Source organism: Stegodyphus dumicola, chromosome 7, assembly GCF_044657685.1.
Source record: "Stegodyphus dumicola isolate Sdum_Otavi_A_Nest chromosome 7, ASM4465768v1".
NCBI lineage: Eukaryota > Metazoa > Arthropoda > Arachnida > Araneae > Eresidae > Stegodyphus > Stegodyphus dumicola.
In genome coordinates, this window is record NC_140774.1 from 47,427,946 (window position 1) to 47,449,758 (window position 21,813).

The 21,813-nt window shown below is 34.4% G+C and overlaps 1 protein-coding gene across 1 annotated transcript in view; it reads right to left on the bottom strand.

The window, feature by feature from the left end:
• Window positions 1–21,813, bottom strand: part of LOC118181212 (glucose transporter type 1-like) — a 289,653-nt gene that overhangs the window by 232,927 nt on the left and 34,913 nt on the right. Inside the window, exon 3 of the mRNA XM_035350293.2 lies at window positions 10,416–10,529. The gene's annotated coding sequence lies outside the window, so the exon portion shown is untranslated. The remainder of the gene's footprint in view (window positions 1–10,415; window positions 10,530–21,813) is intronic.

Here is a 21,813-nt window from a genome sequence, read left to right on the forward strand (position 1 = left end):
AGTAAGCTTCGCAATAAAAAAGATAACACCTTCTTTTATTATTGCGAATTAAATCATGCTTAATCCATTCTGGAATTTATTCGAGCAAATAAGTGTTTAAGATTTACTTCATAATTTTCAATACAGACATTTTGAGTTTTTATGTATTTTTGCCTTGTCGCGAAGTGAGAACTGAATTAATTGAATGAGAAATACTAAATCGTCTGTAAAAAACTGTTTCTTTCTTTCTTTTATTTATTTATTTATTTATTTATTTATTTTTTTTTGGTTTGTTTGTTTGTTGTTTTTTGCTTAATTTTTTTTATACATCGTTTTAGATTTATTATTGTATTTGAGTAGAACATGTGGCAACTATTAGATAATTCTTATGATATAAATTGTGTGCATACAATTTATTTCCAAAAGAACCCTTCCAGAAGACATCTAAAAATTATCACAATTAATAATATCTCCATCCCAAATGAAAAATGTGTTAAATATTTAGGCGTTTATCTCGATCAAAAACTAACCTTCAAAAACCATATCGAAAATATCTGTAAAAAAGCCAACCAAACAATAGGCAGTATCTATGCACTCATTTGGAGAAATTCTAAACTTAGTCTCGCTACAAAAAGAGTTATTTATCTACAAGCTATCCGCCTCATTTTACTGTGTGCTTCCCCAGCGTGGGCTGCAACTGCCAGAACTCATCGAGAAAAAATACAAAGAACTCAAAACAAGGCCATTCGAATAATTAAAAATGCGCCTTGGTTCGTACGAAACAGCACTCTTCATAATGACTTAAAAATTAAACCCACGGATTCTGAAATTCTAAAAGCTTCTCATAACTTTTTTATGAAATGTGACAGTCATCCTAAGAATATCATGAAAAAACTAGGAAATTATGATTTCACAATTGAACAACGCCACAAGAGACCCCGCACTATTCACCATAATAGTCGGTTGTAATGTATATATTTTCGTTTTCTTCCTATTTAGCCAAGATTTTACTTCATTTTCTTTACTTATGGATTTACTTATCAAATTACAATGCGCTATGGACTTTGTTCCTGCCAAAGCAGGTAGACTTTGTATGTAAATAGTTTTTACGCTTGTGAAACGTTTCAATGTACAGCAAATTGCGTTTTTCATCATTTCACTTTCCAATTATTGCTTATCAGAAGAATAATTTTTATAAAATTTTAAAAATGCATTACAATAAATACATCCTGCAAGAGATGGCGCAACTAGAGCTACAGTCAACTAAAATGCTTTTCATCCCTACTAATAGATGGCGCCACACGACTCCTCATTTGTTCAAAATTTACTTATTCTACGGACGGCGGCACAGGAGCCTCCGTCGCTAGTAATCTCTGAGTTCTAGCACAGCATGTGCACAAGTACTTCCATATTATTGGATACAACTTACTCGATTCCTCAAGCATTTAAAAATTAAGTATAATATATTGGTAAAGGCCGTTAATGGTCGATTGCCTCTTACTAAGTGATAAGACATAGACATAGACAAAGTTAAAAAATGAGAAAACAAGGGCCTTGTGAAGTTCCGCCGGCTCATCTCCGCCATGCCAGAACACCTTTGTGTGGGTCTGGTTCTAGGGCGCCAGACTCCATCCATTAAGGTTTTGGATTTGCACAGGCTCCATTTTTTGGATTTGCTTCTGGGTGATGGAACCATTTTTGAAAGTTTTTGCGGCGACCGTTCAGAAACTGAGAATCAAGAAACAAAGTGGAAATCTTTCTATCAAAGAAGATAAAGAATCTGATCTACTTGAAAATTTGTATGATGCTTTCACTACTTCTCATAAAGAAATTGAAGAGTCGAAAGTGAATGGAAAATTTTCAAAAGAAAACGTATGAAAGGCTCACCTAGTAAGCCAAATAAAGACAATTCAAATGAAATTCCTTTAGAACAAGAAACGGATAGTTCAGGTAACGAGTCTGAACAAAATCCCAAAGGAGATCGTACAGTGGGTAAAAGGAAAAAGGGTCATTTTCGTCCCATTAATCCTTCTCAGCACAAACCAGTTGTTACTCCTTCCATTAATAGTCAAGAATCAATGGACACTAGTTTTGCTGTTCCAAATGAATCTCAGATAAATGATGAAATACAAAACGATCAAAACAAAAAAGGCAAAGCGCCACCTGCTATATATATAAATGACAAAAAATTTAATTGGAAACAACTAAAAGCATTATTCGCAGAACATAAATTATCAGACAAATCTGATTACACAGGTTACATTTAAAAAGAAAGCTTTAAAATTAAAGTCTCTCATGTCAGCATTCACAGAGAAATAACAAGTATTCTCAACAAAAAGGAAATTAAATATCACTCCTTTCTCTTGCCTGATGAGAAGAATCATAAAGTGGTCTTCCGTCATCTTGAAATGGACACAGATGAAATAAAAGAACTTTTAAGCAAAAATTATAAAGTTATAAGTGTCAATCAACTCTCTCGTAGATTTCAGGGAGAAATTAAAAAATTTCCACTTTTTCTTATTACTCTGCAAAAAAATGAAAAATCTAAAGAAATCAAAATTTTTGGACTACATATCAAAGTCGAACCATATAAAAGACGCTCTGGATCAGTCCAATGCTTTAGATGCCAAGACTTTCATCATTCTCAAGCCGCCTGTCATAATGATTTTAAATGTGTCAAATGTGGAGACAATCACGATTCTAGAACATGCCAAAAAGATAAGAACGCTCCAGCTAAATGTGCTAACTGCGGACTGGATCATACCGCTTCCTTTAAAGGTTGAGAAATGTTTTCCACACAAACCAAAAAAGAACTTGTTAAAACTTATGCTGACAGATTTATCATCAGCAAGTCCTTTGCGGATGCCATCAAAACCATAAACGCATCCACACCTAATTTCATCAGTGAAGCTAAAAAGATCTTCGAAGATCTTAATACTTAATAATAATAATAATTAATTAGTTAATTTCCTGAAAAATTCAGGAATACAACTTTTAGCACAAACTATCAGAAAACAAGAAACTCTCACAGAATCAGATATCTCCAAATCAAATGAGCAAACTCAATAATCTCAAACATCCACTCAAATTGTGCTATTGGAATGCCGCTGGCATATTGAACGAAATTGATGAATACACGAACTTTTTAGTCGAATATAACATCGACATCGGCGTGCTTTCGGAAACATATTTTCTTCTTGCTGATAGATTTTATGTGCCAAATTACCGTATATACAGAGGTGATAGAACCATGCAACGACGTGGTGAAGTTGCAGTCCTCTTATAAATTGTCCTCTTATAAAGTTAATTAATATAAAATTAAGCTCTACTTTTTCTCCTTTTTTTTTTCTTTCTTTTACTTCGTTCCAGATCATTATATTGCAAAACTGGAATATTTAACTGTTTCATTGCCTGAAAAAAAAAAAAGTAAACAATAGCTACTGCAAGAAAGATTTATAGAATTCGTCACAAAATATGAAACGTAACATTATGTAGCAAGGTATTTAGTATATGGCGCTAGAAACAGCTTTTGTTAGTTACAATAATGCAGTAACTATTGTTAAAGTTATCAGCTAGACGTATTATTAAATGTATTTAAAATATTAATTAAATTATTAACATAGAATCAAACTGAAGGTCGCTGTCTTGGCTGAAGGTCACTGTTGATCGTTTGTCCACAGTTGCCAAACGTTAAAATCTCTGAATACTGCTAGTTCGGCCGGGGTTAAAATAATGGAAAACGGGCTGGCTGCGTGGGATTTTTTTCCATGAGTAACGTGGATATCATGCCGTTTCCTTTAGGCTTAGTTTGGTTTTCTTTATTTGAATATGACAAAGTACTCGAGGGGTATCTGCCTATTGGAGGGATGCCTTCATGGAGGACTTTCTAAGGAAGTTTCCTTTAAAAAGTCCTATACGAAAGCATATACGAAGATGATCCTCCTGTGTTTTTCTATAATCCAAATAACCTAACTTAACCTAATCACGGCTATCGAGAACTGACCAACGATGATTGCAGGTAAAATAAGGCATAATTAATTATAAAAATTGCATTTCTAAGTAGTTACAGGAAACTTAAATTTTAAAAATAACTTAATGATTTAATTTATTCCCAATGAGAAGATTCTAAGAAAGGGCTATGCTCGGGGGCGGTATAAAACAAGTTAATGATCTTATATTTAGCGCAATGACGAAGCTCACAAGTCGCATGAATACTAAATGTATGATAGCGTAGTGTAAGGAATGTTATGGCTCAAAGCTTTCAAAAAGATTTCGCTGAGGACAGTTTTAATATCAAAGGATTGCTTTTAACAGCTCATTTTGATATTTTTTAACCAAAATTTTTTTTTGAAACAGGGAAGACGAATGAAAGATTTTCTGACGACCTCCTGAATTTCTTTTCGGTGCTCAGCCCAATATTTTCTGTAAATAAAACGACTTTTTTAAATAATAATTAGCAAAACATTCCCTCCATTGCGAGTTTTAGTTGAGTATCCCGGAGATCAAAATTCGACCGCTTGTGTGGAAGTTCTGCCACTAACTGCTACTGCATTTCTCCTGGGAATAAGTAGGTTTCAGTTCAGCGAACGCTAACTGGGTCAACAACACCGTCCTCTCCTCATCGGCTGAGCAAGAAAAGCTGTTGCTTTTCGAAGGCGATATCGATCGTTAGCTAGACTCATACACGTCCCGCAATGAGTTCCCAGCCGTTTTGCGCTCAGGTGTCTCCCCGCCGCTGACGGAGTAGCGGACACTTATAGTGCTTAAGCCTTGAAGTTTCAAGTGCAACAACATAAGTTCAATTTCTTTTTAGCTTGGATAATAATAATTCATGCAATCTGAATTTTAACTAATCAATCAATATTCAGAATAAAAAGCCAGCTGCACAAAAACAGGATTTAATGCTGAAGTTTCTAAATTACGCTTTACACTGAATTGAAGCCTTATTAGAGATTGCTGGTGAAAGTGCTTGTTGTTGTTGAGAGTTTATTCCTACTTTGCCCTTTCGTCTTGACTCTGAGAACCGATGTTTAGAGGCAAAAGCAGATCTTAGAGATAGAAGTCGTCCAGCTGTATATTGATTGAGCAGTTGTAATTACGAATTATTAAAGGTTATATACTATAATAACTTACTATTTCCTCCTTTTTTTATTAATTTTACCTCTCGGAAATCGAATGTAGGCGATTAGGCAGTATGCACCTCTTCTGAGGACAAAGTTTAAAGAAAGAACGTTAGATTAATTTATCAAACAAAACACGCGAGGGCTGTATTCCTTAACTTTGTGGAGGATATCTTTAAAGAGAACTGGCTCGTATCACGTTACACAGTGGGAAAATTACGAAAACTTCCATCATGGAGACAATATGTTCATTTTGACATGAACCTAATAGATGTATCAGTGTTCGATAATCTTACCTTACGGCTGCTCATAGGTTTAAAGAAAGGCTAGGTTATTCGAATATGGCCAAACGCACAACAGTTATCTGTCTAAGATGAAGGGTACCCTCTTAGAAAAAATTCTAAGGGAACTGTCTCGTATTCACATTACGCATAAGTAAAACCAACCATGTAGTTATTTCGTATGCCTGGGACTAAACTTAGATCAAACTCTTAATATTGGCGGTCTGAACTACTCTGCTACTAAGCACTCTCACTGGGGGGGGGGGGCAAATTTAAAGAAAGACCTTAGCAATTTAAAAAGTATTTATTAGTTCTCGTATTTAAAGAAAGTTTAAATCACTATGCTATATTTTTTATCAATCTAACAGGCATGGCCAAACTGCGGCTCTCGAGCTACTTGTGGTCCTCTGCCTTCTTAAATGCGATTTGTTTGCAACAGACAATAGTTTAATTTAAAAAATAACTAGATTTTAAAATATAAATCATACAATGACATATTTCTTTATTAATCACAAATTTAATTTCTAAAATTATGTTATGTATATTATTTCAAACTATCTGTTCGCGTTTTATGTAAATTTTGATTTTGTTCTCTGCAGGAGGGCGCCTACGAACGCCGAACTAATCTATTGTATTAACTTGTTTTTCTCACGGCCAATAAACGCAATAACGAACGTGTGTGTCTACTTTCCATCCACTTTACATGGTTCGTCGACAGCCAGAGTAATACTTTTAGATGACGTGTCAAGACATTTTGAACGTTCTAAAATAGCAGGATATTTCCTGCAAAGAAAACGGATTATTTTGTGTCTGGGTTGTGAGAATAGCAGGTGAAATACGGAGTTTCTTTTAAAGCAAAAGCGAATCATTAATAGTAAGTTAACTCCTTTAATTTCACAAGTAAATAGTTTACAAAATCAAGAAAATTCTCTTTCGGTCATTGAAGTGAATGGAAATGATGTTAGTACATTGGATGCTGAAGTGAACAGTTTAAACGATAACATTCTTGGTACTTGTTCTGACGCAGAGTTTAATAAGTATGAAATAGAAATGCATGAACTTTTTTCTAAATTAGATGTATTAAAAATTACTTTAAAGGAAGAATCAAGAAAATTTACTAATGCATGTCAAGATATAATGAATGCTAATGCAAATGGTTTAAAACTTCCTCGCGTAGAACTGCCAGTATTTACTTTTAATTACGTTGATTGGATATAATTTTGGGATTTATTTCTTGCCAGTGTTGGAAATAATAGTACATTAAGTGACAGTCAAAAATTGCAATATCTTAAGCTTTCTGTGAAAGGTGAAGCTGCTGCTTTATTACACAATCTGTTCAAATTTCAAACGCGGATTATGAAAAGGCGCGGAAAGCGCTTACTGAACGTTATGAAAACGAAATAGAAATAACAAATGCAGCGTTAAATAAACTGAATCAGCTTCAGGTTTGCGCAGATTAATTAATACAATACAACAGTTTAATGATACATTAAAAATCCTTAAACAGCCAGTAGAGCACTGGGATACTATGATTATTTTTCTGTTAAAAGGAAAACTTGATCATGAAACACTAAGAGAATGAAAGTTTGAGCAAACAAATAAAAATATTTCTGCTTTCGCTGAATTCAAACTTTTTATTTTAAACGGAGCGAATGCTATTGCTTCTTTGACAAAGTGCCAGAGGGAGGAAGCTGGTTTGCTTTTTGAAACTTTTCGGGTGGTAGTTATATACTTTTCGGTGGTAACTCACAGTTCGGGTGGTAGATATATAGCTTAACTTTTATTTATGTAATTGAGTTTTATTTACTTAAAACATACTATTAATGTTATATATTTATAATAACCACTTTCATAATTACTCTCACTTAAGGAAAAAATAATGAAATCTTAAATAATCGTAATTTAGAATTTAAGTTATTTAAAAAATATAGTTTAAAGTACTGAAAATAATTAAGACTATTATTAATTATGCATATCTAGTCTAGAGAGAAATTTAAAAACTATAGTTTAAAGTCTTGGACTTCACTTGCGAAATGCAGAGTTTCAACCTCTGGCATTCTATGTTAAGCTGTTTGAGAGAACCGTTCACATTATCATCAACACAGCCTTCAGGCTATAACGGTGAAGACAACTTCACGGCAAAGCACTAAAGTACTTCTCCCGATTTGGCCAATGGCTCTCAAGCTAATATCTGAAATCAAGACACCACTACACTACATAATTCAAGATATTCCTGACTCTACTGTTATCTCCGCTTACAACCAGGGTATATATAGCTTCAACCTACCTTCGAGAATATTCTCGGGAAAATCGCTAAGAAGGCGTTCTAGAATGTTCTCGTTCCATCTATGACATATCGCCAATTTTGTCTCCAAATGCGCGATTTCGCGCCAAATCTTGCAACCCTGCCTTTCTCTGCCATTTTCTGGAAACCCTAACCCCGCTTCCAGGGGAAGCTATCTGGCGCAGCTGGGAATTTCGCAACACATTTATTATTTATACATATATTAATAATTTATTATACATTATTGCTATTTATACAGATATTTTGCATTATTATTTGTTAACAGTGTAAAAGATATAAATCAATAGCAATTTGCATTGTTCACTAGATGTTCTTAAATTATATGCTAAGTAAGAGTATGATATTTAAATATAATCAGAAATTTCTAAATCATATGATGAGAAGGCCAAGGAGAAAAACACAACACGGGAAGCAAAATGCGAATAAATACGTTATCCACTTATTTAAACGCTAGTCACGTGTTCATAATAGGCTCTACAGTGAATTAAAACAGCTCAAGTCAAATTAAATTCTCTCAGAGATTTACGCTGAATATCAAAAAGGAAGAGCAAATAGAATTCACACATTTTAAGTTTCTTTTAAAGATGACAGTGTCGCTGCCTTACCTCATTTTAATAATTTGTCATTCAAATTTTCTCGATAGTATTTCCTTTTCCTTTAGCAATTAGTGAACAATAATTCGTTTACAGTTAAATTAGAAATATATGAACTAAATTCAAGTAAATTAAAAACCTGCAGATTTGGTGATCTGATGAGAGATGTGGTGAAAAATCGGCAACCTCCTGGTTTCACTGGAAAGATTCTGGGCTCCTAAGATCTATAATTAATCGCATTTGTTTACTATTATCATTAAAACTCGTTTATTAAATATAAACTTAACCGTTATTAATATTTACACTGGTGTGCAAAAATTAAGGACGAGACGGGTTTTTCAATATAACTTTGTACAAAAGCTTTCCAAATCAATACATTTAATACCGTAAGATCCCCAATACGTAAGGACATGAGTATTGTAAGCAACACTTAATAAAAGAGAAATCAGAGGGATGAAAAGAAGATTTATTGAAAAAGTAGCATGGAGCGCAATGCGACTGAAGACTGAAACATCCCTGTGATGGGTGTCCAGCAAGAAACATCCGGTCTTTAATAGAGGATATGATCTCACCTGACTGCTAGGCAGGTTTGCTAGTCTCTCCATTCGTCTTGCAGAGCCAATCGAAGCTCCGGAATCGTTACTGGTGGTAAGCTACGAGCTGCCAAGCGTCTGCCTAGAAAATCCCATACATGCTCGATGGGATTGAGATCCGGAGATCGTGCCGGCCAATCCATACTTTCAATATCCTCACTCTCTAAGAGCTGTTCGGCAGCTACTGTGCGATGACATGGTGCATTGTCGTCCATGAAAAGGAACTGCGGACCCATAGCGCCTCTAAAAAGACGCACATATGGAAGAAGAATCTCGTTACAATAACGGGTCCCGGTGACTGAACCTGCGTCGAAGATGTGAAGGTCTGTACGGCTACCAAGCATGATGCCTCCCCAAACGAGGACACCGCCACCTCCATACCTGTCCCTTTCAATGATGTTCGAGGGATGATTGCGGCTTCCCCGCTCTCTCCAGATGAGTATGCGATGAGAATCGCTACTCAGACTGAATCTACTCTCATCTGTAAAGAGTACTCGTCCCCATTCATTGTCTATCCAATTCCGGTGTTCCCGGCACGACAGAGAACGCCTTCTCCGATGGGCAGGCGTTAGAGGTACACACCGTACAGGGCGTCGTGCAAACAGACCACCACCGTGCAGTCTTCTGGCCACGGTAAAACGCGATATCGGTCGTCCAGTCGCCTGTGTCGTGTGTCTAACGATTTCTCCCGCTGTCTGCCGCCTGTTTCTTCTGACCTGTAAGGCAAATCACCGGTCATCTGCGGGTGTGGTTCCTTGTGGACGACCCCTACTAAATCCCCGGATAGCTGTTCCTGTAGTTTGAAATTGTCTTAAAAGTCGTGAAACGATGCTGTGAGCAATTCCGAACTTTGCAGCCACACTTGTCACACTGCGGCCTTCCTCCAACTTCCCAATGATTCGACCTCGAGTAAAAGCATCCAGATGTCGTCTAACAGATTGATTATTCGCCATTTCTCGCTGAGGCAGCAACTCGGTGTGATTTTAACTGCTATACGGCGTGTAATCTCTTTGCCAGAAATACTGATCTTACACCGACAACATGCTTTATATTACTCAGACACTCCCCCATTACGTCTACCTGCATATCTGCGCATGTGCTACCGTACATCACCTTACTTAATCTCCTGATTGGTCTTTCTGCCCGCTCTGCCTCTTCGTTCAGCTGATATGCTAATTTTTCGACTTCGTCCTTAATTTTTGCACACCAGTGTATACCAGCGTTCTCTTCCACGACTTAAACCACCAACTTATGCGTCAAAAAATAAGATATGTTCTGCACAATATTAGCCTTTTACATTGCGTAAGGGAATAATTAAATATGTCAGTGAATGAATTAGGAGTTTGATTCTCTTACGTCCCCCCCAACCAAAAAAAACATACGGTCTGAGAAAATGGGATTCTACTACATTCGAATTTTATGTTCGTTTAAGATCTAAGAAAATGCATTGATCCTTATATAAGAAATATACATTCAAAAACATTTTCCCCTTTACTCTGTTATAGTTTGTCCACAGAAAACAGAAAAAGGGGGGAAAAGGTTACCTTGCGTATTTCCTTGGGGGGACTGAGACCCCTATTCCAACGCGATACAGAAGGAGTCCTTTGTCCGGCAGAGCAGACGCCGGCAGCGCCCTCTCACATCCATTACCGCACATCCTGCAATATAAAAAATAATAATTAAAACACGTTGTTGCTCGTCGGGAAAGCGGTTACTCTACGTCATGTACACAATGTATGGTATCAGAAACATCTTTTATTAATGAAAATATTGTTTGTTGAAGAAAGCAGAAGTTGGGATATGCAAATGATTAGTATTTCTGCGCATTTAAACAACGCAGGAGGGAGAAACAACATCTGAAACAATGCATAAAAGAAAAGTTGTGTAGTGGATTTCTCATTTGGAAAGTGATTTGTAAGGTTGAAGTTTGCTCATAATATCGTGTTATTCCTCAAATAAGAAGAGGAAATGCTTACCAGCAAGTTTCAAAATTCGATAGAGGCAGGATCATTGTCTATCGAAAGTGTAGATTATCGTTCCGTCATATCGATGGTCGCACTAGTCAACATCCAACCACTGTCATGCGAATATGTAATCAATGGGTTGCTGAGGGTCATACAGAACAGCATGAAGGATCTCAACGCTCTCCCACGACTAACACCAGAGAGGACAGACATATTGTGAGGTTAGCCCTGCGAAACCGTACGACCACATCATGGACCATTAGTTAGGAAACGGACATGTTTGCAGTACGCCCAGTATCAGTTCCTAAGGTGCGCTGACGTTTGCGGCAGCTTGGAATATCAACAGGGTGACCGTTAGCATATTTCACAAGCGCACATTAGCATAGCAACTGAGGGAGGGGTTTCGAAAACTGACCAATGAGCTTCTACTGCTCTTGTGACGCTAAATCTTCGAGCCTGTGGGCGTATGCTGTTTACGTTTTACTTTGTATTTTTTCGGAGTTATAAATGTATGGTGTAATAGCAGAAAATCTCGTAGTGCTTTCGTTTTATGAGTTTGATTAATCGCTGACATTTCACTTTCGCGATTTTTATCACGCATTAATATTTGGATTGATGTTCACGCGTATTATCGCTTTTTAACATCGAGAAAATGATTCAAGCTACAGTTAGCCTGGAATATTATGCATTTACTAACAGCTGTGGATTAAGAGAATTCAAGTGCATAATTTTTGGGACTGGAAGTGTTACAATGAATTTAGTGTTTTCTTATTTCAGTGCTTGCATTTGAATTTTAAAGTGTAAGATTCAGAATACATATTGTGTATGATCTGATTATATTCATTATTAACAGTAAAAGTTAATATGTAAATAAATTAAATATATTCGTTGTGAATAAGCTAAATTCATTCAGTTTGATGAGCATTTCTTGTTTAGACAGTACATGTAAGAGTGAGCAGTTATTAAATGTGAAATTTAACGCAACAAAATGTATACGAATAGAAATTAGTAAAGTTCACTTTCAATAAAATTCTGCATTAGTTATTAGAACATCTTTTTCATATATCCTGCAATAAAAATTCCTGACTTCTATTTACATATGTAATTGGTGCAAATATTTTTCTCATATGCATAGTTTTATATAAAGATAGCATTTTGGGCTCAGATGTTTATCACATATTTCTTTCTTCATATTAATTACCACTTATTAAGTAATATGTCACATGGATATTTTTGCGGAGTATCCAACATGTGTTTGTATTTATTTCAAATTCTTTCAACCAGGTAGTGAAATCTTCACAATTGCTTATATTTGATCGAATTTCGCAATGAAAAGTTTCAGAATAAATCGATGATGCTTTAATTATTTTGTACAGATAAAATTATGTGGCAAAATATTTTCAACCATCTTGCTTAAATCTTAAAGCAAGCGAAAGGTCATGTGACATGACAGAAATATTACTGGGTGCCCATTGGTCCATCCTAGAAACCACTCCCGAGGTGGCTAAACTGATGTGCACTTATGAAATATGCTGACCGTTACCTCGACGACGCAGCAATGTAGCATAGAGATGGCGACTCTGGTCCGCCGAACGACAAAGCTAGATACATAGTGGCATAATGTCTTTTCAGACGAGAGTTCTGCGAACAGTAGTCTGATGGCCGTATACGTGTCTGGGGCTCCGAGGAGACCGTACGTCGTCTGCTTGCTTTCGATATGGGCATAGGAGCCCTGCACCTGGTGTGATGGTTTGGGCTAAGAATTAAAAACTCCTAAATAATAAAATGATAAATGAACTAGACATATATAAATGCTGAAAGTGGCCACAATTTCAGGACTAAATAAAATACACAATAAATGAAAGTGAACGCCATAAAATACAGCAGAAATTAAATAAATAAATAAACAAACAAAACAAGATATACACTAGCACTCAACAGATTAAAAATGCATAAAAAACCAATATTTAAGCAAATGAACTCTAATATGTAAAAAACTTTGCAACAGCATTAAGAACATAAAAATATAAATTATTGTTATGAAATAAAATAAAGTTATAAATTATACAGACGCTGTTTTATTATTGTTAAACTGCTCAATTTGTTAATCAATACTAGACATTAAATTTGAAAGATAAATTAAGATCTTATTTTTAATTAAATGGTGATATTCTCTGAACGGCTAACCGTGAGAGCACGTCGATGTTAAAAATCTTAATTTCAAGCATTCAAAGCAGCACTCGCCGAACGCACATTTCTAAATACTTTCGGTATTCTTATCCATCATTTTTCATTCAAATGGTGATATTCTCTGAACGGCTAACCGTGAGAGCACGTCGATGTTAAAAATCTTAATTTCAAGCATTCAAAGCAGCACTCGCCGAACGCACATTTCTAAATACTTTCGGTATTCTTATCCATCATTTTTTTTTTCCAATGCATGGTCGTGTTTAGGGGTTTTATTTTACTATGTAAGGATTTTACATTATAAACTAAACGAACACACGTTCATTGAGGTTTAAGAAAATAAAATAAAACTGCAACCTGAAAATTTCAGATTGTAATTTTACACTTACAAATATTTTCCATAAAGAATTCATTTTTTAAAAAAACTACAATATGAAACACCGAACAAAGTTTAAAACATACTGCAGTCAGATTTTCGCATGCAGATAATAACTGGACACCTACAACACTTTTAAACTAAAGAATCGCTATAGGTCTGTTATTTTAAGGTCGAATTTCCGAAAATTCAAGTTTACGGAACATAAAAATCAAACATTTAAAATGCTCAAAACAAGAGTGTCAAACAGCAGAAAAGTCAAACTCTTTGAAATTTTATTATATCGTAAATTAATGCCAAGGGTAAACTTTAACATTTATTGAATAAAGGCGTTTTTTCAAGTCAAGATGCAGCTGACTTGAAAGACGCGGCTTGACTTGAAAAGGATGAAAGGAGTCAAGATGCAGCTGTGCACTTTTTTTCATTGGACCGATTACCTGTGGGATTTGCTATTGTACTTCTCACAACTGAAGCGGCAACTAATCCTGTTTTTTACATGATATTAAAAATAATCGGAGTGAAAAGAATAACATCTTTTTCGGGGTACTAATAAAAAATTTTAATTTTCAAAGTGTTAAATTTTAATTTTTTAAAGAAAATTTAAGTTTTCTTTAATAACTGAGAATCGTAATATTCCTGTCGTAGGATTGGAATGAAAATTAAAAGTTTAAAGCAGAACTTTTGAAATTTCATAGAAAGCGTATTCAAAAACGAATGTGGCAAAAATGATGAATGCAATAATCAAGCATTTCTTTTTTCCTGAAAAAAAGAACCTGACAATGAATAATGTGAAAAAACGTGCGGAAAAGCATAGGTATAAAACACGTGTAGCAAATAATGTTTGAAAAAAACTGCATTGCTTAATTTCTGTATTGGTATTCTGTAACATATATAGACGAATTCTCTGACTAAATGGGGTTACCTGAGCATTCTACCGGAAAACGAAAAATACACCAAAGGTTTTTTTACATTTATTATAGATAAGTGCATGAACATTAATGTGGAAGTGAAACGAAGCTAATGTTCGTTGCTTTAGCAATAAATTATCGGTGGCAGCAGAGTTACGAAAAAAAAGAGGTCAAGACGTGACCTTCACGAACTGCAAGGCCATGACACTTATCGAGCAGCTGCGGAATGAGTTACCCTGCCGGTTCGTTCCTCTTTCAACATTCAGAGCTTTTAGAAAAAAACCTGATAAAAATCTCTGATCGTCCTCTTAGAAATTCTTCACGTTAGAAATGGTGTTAGTAAAATCTCCGAAATGTCTGGATCGTCACGTTACGTTATTTTACGCGACCAACCATTTATCATCATACAACTCAGCATATGTAGCCAATGCGTGGAATATAGGATTTTGAATTTACTTCCCCCCCCCCTCATGCAGACTCATGGCACAGCTGATTCTCAGAATTTTACCATTCACAAAGTGTAACATGGATCAAATATAATTAATATGTGACCGAAAAAAAACTCAGCTATCTGAAAGTAATGAACACCTCCTCTTAATAATTTATTTTTTATTAAACAAGCTTTATATTATTTTATTTTCTAAAAATGTTACTAACTGATGTAAATTACAGTATGCCCAGTTAGTTTCTGTGAAATATTGCAACTTTGCCGCTATTCTTAAAAAATGGTTCTAGCGCTATGTGCTACATAAATGGTGCAGAATCATTTGATTCCTTTAAATAGTGCATATGGGAGGGTTTTATGAAAACAAAATTTTAATTTATTAGTTCTGGTGAACGACTGTGTAGATGTCTGTATATTTTCCTTCTTCCTGGGACTCAGTTAGTGTTAGGTTTTTGCAATGAAATGGTCGATTTGAAGGACGATTGAAAAAGAAGCGAATAAAAGAAATCTGTCTAAATAAACCCGCTTGATTAATCTATAGCAGCAGGAATGCATTGTTGTCACTGTGAGACAAAGCCATTTATATCAACACGTTTGCAACATTAGCTTCTCTGGAAGTAATGAAGTCCTCCACTGCTCGCTAAATTGATGCGTTGGTAACAATGCATTTCTTGGACAAAAAAGGGGCTCAAATGCAGGCACAATTTCATTTCTCAAGTTGCTGATTTGCTGTAAGGTGGACACAACTATACGCTGTCAGGCGTTATCCTAAAGCAGTACGACACCATGTGTTTTCAAAACAACTGGTTTTTCAAGATACAGTTTTGTTATGCAATTGCCTCTTATCTTCACAGTATCGAGTTGTTATGTATCTTTTCACCTCATGGAGGGGATAGCACACTAGAAGACTACCATACAGCAAACAACATCTTTGATGTAAAAAATACTTTCTGAAATGTTTTTTACTTCAAACTAGCGGTTTATCGTGAAATATACATTTCTCATCCGCAGTCACGATTCGCTGCAGGAGCCTTTCTTTCTTACTTTTTGCCCCCCCCAGTGACCGATTGGGCCCTAATGATCCCCCCCCCCACTGCCGAATATTGGCATTTTGTTCTGAATTCGAACCCAGGCTGCTTGGTTAGTTTACATAGTTTTACCCATGTGTAACATGAATAGGAGTCATATTCTTTTGGAAAATCTCCCTCAAAAGCATCCTCCCACTTAGGCAGATACCTGTCAAATACTCTGCCAAATTCAAATAACCAACCGATCTTCCTGACTTCTTAAGAGAGAAAAATTTACTTTCAAAGCTCGTGGTCTTTTTCATCAATGAGTTCATGAGACATCAAATTGTTGAACTTCCTTATCCTTTCTATTAATGTCAACTGCCATGAAGCAATAGAAAAGTGAACATCTGGTGTTTGGGTGGTCTCTCGTAAAGTTCTTCCCGAATCTGATATAATTAAATTCTTTAATCCCTCTCATCAATAACAGAAGGACGATAGCCGCGGAGTTCATTTTGTAGCTTAATTTTGTAGCCATTTGGAAGTGGATCTCTTATTAACCGTTCCTCCGTCCAGTGTTTTATTGACATTTTTAAATGCAACTAGTGCAGAATTTCTCAGTTTAAACTCGTAAAGGTATTGTAAACTTAACTATCTGGGTTCCAGAATCGACTTGATGTCGATAATATTCAACGTTCCATGCTCGTTGATTTGATAAAAAAACAGTAAAACGGTTGTCTCAGAATACAAAACATTAACTTTTAAATAACTACTTGAAATACATTAATATTTAGCCCAAAGAACGTCAACCCAATAGGGCTATTAGTCTCAAAACGTCATTTTGGGTTGAATCATTTAAATGCGATGTATCACTTTTCAAATTGTTGCCACCAAATATTATCGCTTTGAAGAAACTAAAGAATCTGCATGAATGAATGAATGTTTCTTGCATTGTGAAAAACGCAGCGGTATCTATAGTCATCAAATTAGTTCTCCACCCAAATATTGGACCCTGGACGTCCAAATTTTGAATTTGTTTTACTGTCTATTTCATATTTTGTAAAACTTTATTAAATTTTTTGTTAAAAAACTAAATAATTTCAAAGCGAGCAGTGAGAACACTGTAGTGAATAAAACACTTTTATCTCCAATGCACGAGAAATTCTATCAGAAATTCTAAAGATATGATGTTTTTAAATATTTTAGCCAAAATGTTCCTGAAACGTGCATGTATCTGTAAACGAAAAAAAAGTCTGTTTAAGCATAATATAAAATATGAAAGCTTTCATATTTCATTTTATTTTTACTTTTGGTCCTGTATTACCATTATTTCTTATTTTTATGCTATATTATATTACAAGGAATAAAATAGTATATTCCCCGCGTCACGTAGCAAATGAGAATTGAATCTGGTTAGGCTAAAACCTCGAAGGAAAGTTAGGATTAAAAAGCCTGAAAACTTTTACATGTATAAAAACTTTAAAATATGGAAAATGGCGTCTGAAAATTCTTTAAAATTGTTATAGTGCTAGTAATTATTAAATTGTTAATAATTTATCTGAGTTTTATTGAGTAGTAAAAAATAAAATCGGAAAATTATTACCTTAGTTTCCTCAAAATAAATAATAATCTGTATCAGAAACTATTAAAAATGACGGCAAATGCAAAAATCTTGTTTCGCACTCTTTACAGGAAAGAAAAATTTAAAAAAAAAAACTTTAATGCTTTAATCTTTAATTCGCATGAGATAGTTAGACATGAATTGTGAAAACTTACCTTTTTAGGCTTTTATTTTCAGATTGAATGTATATTATTTAAAGGGAAATGAGATGAATCCTTAATCTTAAGATTCTCTAATCTTTTGAATCCATCAATTAATAATACGGAGAAGAAAAATAAATTTAACTTATGGAGACCATTAAACATTTTGTTTTGAACCAGTAGACTTGAAAAATGTGCAGTGCTCTCACCGGGATTCGAACTTCGAACCTTTGGATTGCTAGCGAGACCTGCTTTTCAATTATACTTCGAAGGCACTCGGGAATGAGGAAGAAAATATCTTACACTGTAATATTAAAAGATTTTAAATAAACAAAATTTGAAAGCTTCATTTCATGAAAAACAAATTTCACACTATATTTTTTTAATTATACTAATATTTTTAACAGAATACAAACGAAATTAAAAAAAAAATTTTTTTAAACACTTTACTATTAAATTTCTTTTTCTCAGCACGATTTTTCAGGGAGAAAAAAATTAAGTATCAGTTCAAAATTCGACAGCCATAACTGTTGAATTTTCAGCTGGTAGACAACTGGAGTCAAATGAACCACGTAACATTATATCATGCTACGAGCAGCAGGATATTAGCAGGCTATATGTCGAGAATTATCGAGACGAGTTGAAAATTAGTTCAGAGAATTTTCGACTCGTCTCGAAAATTAGCGTTCAGCTAATTTTAACGATTACAGAGCGCTGTATTGAACTTGTTCATTCAAATAGCAATAATCGTGTTCTTCTTTTGATAGACCTTTCTACAGAATATCCATAAAATTAATCTTTTCCAAAGTTTTCAGTTAAAAACTTTCAACTGCTTTGCAGGCTAGGATTAAAATATTCAGACGATGTAAAAAGCATGAATATTCGAATGTCTGATCCATGGTGAAAAGGAATCTGAGCGTTTCAGAAGAGAGCCTTCTTTCAAACCATGGAAGTAGAAATACATACAATTACTTTTTACTTCCATGTTTCAAACTGAACTCCAGGCTATAGAATAAGAAAAACAGAGAATGATGTCGTCAACGGTCATGGTAAAGAACACGAAGGTGTTAAGACATAAATAACCTTCGCTCTATTTCTCAACTTAGCTGATATAACCAGTCTTCTTCTTGCCTCGGCAACTAAATGAAAACTACCATGACCTGTTACATAAAATAACAGTGCTTTCCGAAAATGATAGAGCACTTTTAAGTTCGTAAAATACAGTCACAGATTTTGAATGCATTAACTAAATATGGATTATTTGAAGCCTTCGAATCTCTAAAAATTCCAGATTGGAAACTCCAGTCTTCTAGTCTTTCTTCAATCATTCGAATCTTTCGAAGCCTTACTTAAAAAACTGTTAAATAATTTAGCTTAGAGTTTTGGAAAAAATAATTTTATTGCCTTCAAATAGAAATGTTCATTAAAAAAGAATGCGAATTCGCACTTTCAATTAAGTTGATCCACTCTTAATTTGTGAAAAATTTTAGGTTTCATATTTGGTGCTTATCTATGTTAATATTTGAAATAATTCCTTCCCTCTCTACATTTGTTCTGATTTAAGAAGAGAAACACTAAAACAATTGAACTGTTACTCATAGAGTTTTGTAAAATTATATTGAAAAAATAAGCTTTGAGATTACAAAGTTTTAATCTCGAATTTCCATTTACTAAATTTTATTTAGGTCTTCTTAATAAGTATAATATTTTTAAAAGGGCATTCTTTATCAGAAAAATTTTAATACTAAGCTTTCTTTTCACCATTCTTCTTAGATGGTGGATTCAAGAGACCAGAGAATTTCCAAGCCTTGGATTCAGATTCAAGAAAATAATGTATATTCGTTTCAACTCTGGATTAAACTGAAAATATAAAACAAGTTCTCTTCGAAGTAAAGTTTACTTAGCCTTCTTTTCATACTAAGCATTTTTTTCTAAAAATAAAGTATTAAATTTTAAATTAATATACATCAACTCTCGCTTAATCCGAGCTGGTATCGGGAAAGATGTCCACGGTTAATTCAAAATCATAATTGATCTGAATGCAGTTATCAAAAACACACGTAGCACGTATAACTCATTTTATAATTAAGAAAACAATTATATTAAAAATGTATTTATATCTCTAAACATCTGGAGAATAAATTCATCTTGTGACATAAATCCGATCAGTATTCAAAGTTTCTTTCTCGAATGCGCACTCTTTTTCTCTCCCTTTCTTACATTTACATATATTTCTTCATCAACTTACGGTGCACACGCTGTTGACTTTTCGTATTTTGATAGGAATCAGTGTAAAACAGAAAACTAATGGCTCTTCACTTGATTTACTTTTAAGACTAAACAATTTACTTTTAATTGATGTTTTAATAATGTTAATATTCATACAATAATAATGGGCACTGTTGTGGATAAAAACAACGCTCAAATACTATGACATCAATTGACGTTATTGCATTCATTTTAATTTTCTTTTTGTACTTTCCGTAGACAGTTTTGTTTTATGATGATGGTCTGATAACAATTTTCCGTCGTTTCGCAATAAACAAACATAATTTTTTTCTTACGCAAGGCTCGATAATCCATATCCCACCTTCACATAATCGGAAGTTGACTCGATTCTCCCTTAAGTTAGAAAATTATGTCACAAAAGTCTTCGGACATAGTTTAGACTACAAATAAAATCGTATGCAATAAATACAATGTGTATAGAAAATATTATGTAAAGATAATAAATAAAATATATAATGTCAGTTATGACATTACTTTGCAACAAATGATATTGAAAATTATAATTGTATTCAATTGTGTGAAATCTGTAAAACACTTACAGGAAGACGGGGAAAGCTTTTAAATGCAGAACGATTTTATCTAGCCTTCTTAATAACAAATTGCAACAAGTTTACATCATTAATGCCGACAATAAAATAGATTTCTAACATACTGTAAAAAATCATTTGCAAACTATTTTCTCTGTCTGGAATTAAATAAATAAATATGAAGCGTCTATTCGTCTACCAATAAATAATTAAACCTGAAGCTTTTCATATTTAAAAAGTCGCACAAAAAGGTTTGTTAAGGTGTAGGGTCATAAGGTTTTTTGGAAGCATAAAAAATGAGCAATGAACTGGACTTCTCGAATACGCGCCGCGTCTGCTAACCACCACAAAGGCATGCTGAAAGGAGGGAGACAATGCCTTATATACTCCCCTTTTTAAAGGGCGACTGGTGATTTGGGGACCAATCGCCAAATCCTGGTGATGAAGAATCATCATTCATCACCTTTTTTAGTTCGGGCGCCACTGTAGAGTCATTAGGTTTTTTGGAAAGCAGGAGACAAGAAAAATGAGCAATGCCCTCACCAAGACTCGAGCCTGGACCTCTCGAATATGCGCCGAGTGTGCTAACCATTACACCACGAAGGCATGCTGAAAGAGGGAGAAAATACCTTATACATGTTTTTACGCTCTCACTGAACTCGCAGTCTACCGATCTGCTGTTACACTCACTTCTCCTAGCATTTTTTTAAGCTTTAGTATCAAGCATAATTTTATTCGCTTGATACTAAAGGTTAAAAAAAAATACACATATATACAATTTATATATATATAAGTTAACAGCAAAATTAGAAAAAATTAAAAACCTCATATGAGTGTTTGGAATTCCCGATGCAACATTAAGTTATTGGCATACATTTTTCTGTTTTTTTCAGTCTCTTTTCAGTTCATCATACCAATGTTCAGTTTTCTTACTAAGACAGCTTTAGAATTATTATTATTATTATTATCGTTTTATGCATTTACTTTGTTTATTAAATATCACGTTCCTGGCACCTACACGACATAAAATTCTATTCAATGACAAAATAACAAAATATTAAAAAAAAACAGCATATCTTTAGAATTTCCGAAGCACAGTCGCACGATGGATGTAAAAATGTTGTTTTCTGTACAGTATTGCTACTGCTCGCTTTGAAATCATTGAGGTTTTTAATCAACAGTCCCTTAAAATTTTTACAAAATAGGTAACAAAACAAATTCCAAATTCAGGCTTCTAGCTGTGCATATTCGAATGGAGGACTACGTTATTCAAAATTTGATATCTCTAGGTACCGTTGTGTTTTTACAATGCGAGAAACATACATACATTCATGCAGATTCTTCATTATTTAATTTCTTTAAATATAATATAGGGCGATTATATCTGGTGCCAACAATTTGAAAAGTGATTCCATTTATAGAGCTTCAACACAAAATGCTATTTCGAAACTAATATCCCATTCGGGACTAACGTCCCT